The following is a 4,251-nucleotide window of genomic DNA, read 5'->3' on the forward strand; positions in this document are numbered from 1 at the left end:
ATATATGGCGGTGCCCCCAGCATGGCCACAGCTCATGAGCTGAAACTAGATAAAATGAAAAATGAAAATGATATATATATGCATACACATGAATGATCCTCATCGCAAAGGCCAAAGAACAACTTCAGACATGTACCATATTATATAATATTAGTGAACTAATCATATACACAGGGTATATATAGATGGGTGTATGCATGCAAACTGTATACATTATATGCTGTGTGTTATTAAAGTAATCTTTAAAATAATACAAGAACCCCCAATGAGGTGATTCGGAATCAATATTTTTTTTTTCTTCTTTCCAGAAAAATCTAACAAATGGTTGAATGTTGCTTTTATGAACTAATGTCAGTTAACTTTTCTCCATTCACCACCAGCTAAGTGAATTGCGACTACAATGTATGTCTTGTCATGTGTTGAAATAATACAATAAAGTTAAACATACAAACTAGTTCAAAACCGAGACAACTTCCCTATCAATTCACTGCTCAACATTATTAAACTGTAATATAAGCAACACTTATTCGTGTTTACTCGCAAGCATTTTTGTTGTCGTTTAAACCCAAATAAGCTCTGGTCGAGTACATCTACAGAGACAAAGGCATTCCAGTCCTACCTACCATGGCTTTTTGTTTATCAAAACATATCTAGAACATTTTCCTTTCTGAAAACGGCAGCGTATGATTTGAGAGGAAATATGACCATTATTTTAACAGGGCTAGCGACAACTCCCTTAGGTTTCCTGAGATGGATGGCACCTCATTCATTTGCAGTCTTCTTCATATTCTGGCATTAATAAAGCGTTGTGGTGTTAGTTAACCAATGAAACTTAACTATAGTTAAATGGGAGTTTAAAGGAGGAGAATTAACAAACACTGTTTGCAATTTGATTCAAGCGAATCCAAAGACCCAGTCTTCGGTGAAGCAATGATAGATATATTCAGCCTTGACTGCTCGAGAGAATACAGACCATATGGATGTTTTGGTATAAAGTATTAGGGTTTGATTAAATTAAGATGTTTACAATAACCTGATGTCAGACTTGACAACTGAATATAAATCTGATAATGCATCATTAGATTATTTACACATGTGTTTATTTACCTGAGTATCTCATAAAACACGAAGATAAACGAACACACTTGTGTGTGGATGTGTATGTATGCACATACAGATCGCATACACACTCAGACTGATGGTTACTCGCTGTTCTATAGAATATTATAAATAGCCCGTCCTAAAGATACATGAAAATATTTACGCCAACAAAAGCGATAACAATACAGTTTATTCCAAAAGTTTAAATATAGTAATTTATATAAATATATGATTTGATTTATCATATTTCTCATCGTAATTGTTATGTGCAACACAAGCACAACTCTTATATATCAATTCAACAAATCCTAATTCTATAAGTAAATATGGAAATAAATGACGTTATCCTTGTATGAAATAAGGAAAGATTGTTCAATTAAACTAAAGAGAATATCATTTTCAAAGTTCATCCATGTACATACATTCATCGATTATGGATAGAAATTAGTGGTAAGACGGTGGCGTTGTCCCCAAAGTACAAGGCCATATGTTTAAAAGTTACTGGTAGCTTTATGAAAAGATATTTAGCCGATGCAATTCCACATCTGATAAAAATGGTACAGTCTCCACTTCATTGTTTACAGACTGGAATTACAAAAGGCGTACAAAACACCTGCTTCAATTCAAATGTAAGATTTCACGGCATCATATGATGGAATAAAAACATGATTAAATTACATAAATATATATAAACACATAGTTATGTGTATGCGATAAGTCTCACTAAATGTATGGCTATAATATACACACACACGCACACACACACACATATATATATATATATATATATATATATATACACACACAGAGTCGTACATATGTAGGAACTTACCGGAATGTGTATATATATATTTTAATATTTCACTTCAGCAGAGCGAGTCATAGATATATAGAGACTTATCGGAACATATATTCACACACACACATACACACACGTGCGTGTGTGTGTGTGTGTATTACTGTATATGTGGGTCCAAAGAAATTATATCTGGTAAACAATCATCGACCCCGAGGGACTGCAGACGTCGGATATACATTTGTCTATAATCATAAGTATGTGTATATGACTATATATCTGTGTGCGTGTATATATGTGTGTTTGTATAAATGACTACATAGACATGATGAAAATGTATGTCCGCGCCTGTGCCTGGGTGTGTATGAATGTGTGCATGTATTCTCGGCCCTAACTGATTGAATGGATCGTTACATTTTCAAATAGAAACAATCTGAGGTATTAATGTTCAACAGAATAAAATTTTGACAAATTTTCGCAGAAATTATTTAATCAATTTCCGTTTAAGGTGCATGTGTATTTAGCTGCATAGTTATCGGTTTATATATACAAGTCACTCAACTATAATTGTATATACATATATACACGCAAACACAATTATAAACACATATACACACTGTACGTGTGTGTATGGCTCTATATACTTATGCGTGAGTATATAGTTACGTATGCATAAATATACGGCAATACTTTCTATCTGAATGTATTTATATATATATATATATATATATATATATATATATATATATATATATATATATATGCATTACATATTTTGTAAATACAATTATATAAACAGAAATACACACATACACACACGTGTATACACGCACACCACATCATTTGTAATTGAGAGCCCGTCCCATCGTTGATTTCATATTTCCACCGTATATGAACTCTGACTGAAAATTCAGATTTACCCATGGATCAATTTTGAGTTATTTTGTCTTGTAGACTTTATTAAATTAGTCTGTATCGAACTTAAACTAAAATTACAGTGTTTGTAAAGCAAATATAATGTAGCGATGAAAACGCTCTCAGGTCCCCATGCAACATATATACACGCTACTCGCAGAACTGTTCACAAAGCAAGGGGTTGCATTTAACCCCATCACTCAAAAATAGCTTTTTCCGGGCAGATTGTTAGTGAATGGGGGTATTGTTTTATGACAATATTTTAATTAAAAAGTAATACACTCTGATATCGAGGCCAACAGATATGCAGAAATTAACGTGAAACCGATCTCTTTAACACACACACATACATAAATACGTACACATACATAACACTGAAGTGGTAGCAGTAGCATGCCATTCGAGAGAAGAGCGAGAGACGGAATTTCCTCAAATTCTATCTGTAATAATACCATCAGATCGAACCTATCGCGAAGACTAAAGTACTATAAATGTTGAGAAAGGAATCAGCAAGGATTTGATACTTTAATTACGACATTTAACAGCTAACTTACCTTGAAAACATCAAAAACATACTGGATGAGGGTAAAACCATAACACCTGACGGCCATGTTCTTTACTGCTGGCAAAGTCGGACATTTTGATTGGACGAAATCTCAAAATTTCAACCAATCAGAGAAACTGACATATAATGGTAGTAAAGGAAGATAAGACAACTCAAACTTGAGAAGACTCCCCTTTCCATCTCTAAAAATGGTACATAATTTTTGTATTTTGACTGTTTCCTAAAAATGTTCTTTCAAATATGTTTATGGATGGAAGAGACTTTACAAATATAATTTCTACTTATTGATTATTGCAGAACAAATTGGAAGTAAACTGAGAAAGTACTTTCTAATCCCTTTCTTTGTGATAGTTGACTGTAAAAAAAAAAAACTTTTGTTAAGTTTAAAAAGAAGAAGCATTACTTCCTTTGCATCAGTCTAAATGGTAAAATTAATATGAGAAGAGGAATAACTAAGTGACATTCTCAAAGATAATGTTTACTTTGAACTCGAACTGTGGAGTAATTGAAAGAAAAACATACACAAAGTTAGTTTCAGAAAGATCAGATTCTGAGGAAGAAAATAATAGAAAGGCCAAGAGAATGGGAAAACAGTGAAACTATTAAGTTTAGATAGCAGTGATAATACAGTCAATAAGAAGATGAGAGGTCATTGCTGAAGCAGTGGCTGGAGAGAGAGGACAAATTCAAACTATTGTGTACAATTGAAAACTATTTGTGAGGGAAAGGAAAAGTTTGACAAATAGCTGGATGGATGTTTTCAAGATACAATCCAGAGTAGGTGAATGTGTGTAGGAGAGAGACAGACAGACAGCAAAAAAAATAGGGGTGAGTAAAGGGCATGTGGGCTCAGCATGCCAGTTGTCTGAACAGT

General features: G+C 33.3%; 1 protein-coding gene across 1 annotated transcript in view; it reads right to left on the reverse strand.

Moving 5' to 3' along the window:
• The window catches only part of LOC106872045 (polycomb group RING finger protein 3), a 106,225-nt gene extending 102,770 nt beyond the window's left edge, over window positions 1–3,455 (reverse strand). The window contains exon 1 of the mRNA XM_014918883.2: window positions 3,367–3,455. The gene's annotated coding sequence lies outside the window, so the exon portion shown is untranslated. The remainder of the gene's footprint in view (window positions 1–3,366) is intronic.
• Window positions 3,456–4,251: the final 796 nt, after the last annotated feature.

This window comes from Octopus bimaculoides, chromosome 18 (genome assembly GCF_001194135.2).
Source record: "Octopus bimaculoides isolate UCB-OBI-ISO-001 chromosome 18, ASM119413v2, whole genome shotgun sequence".
Lineage (NCBI taxonomy): Eukaryota > Metazoa > Mollusca > Cephalopoda > Octopoda > Octopodidae > Octopus > Octopus bimaculoides.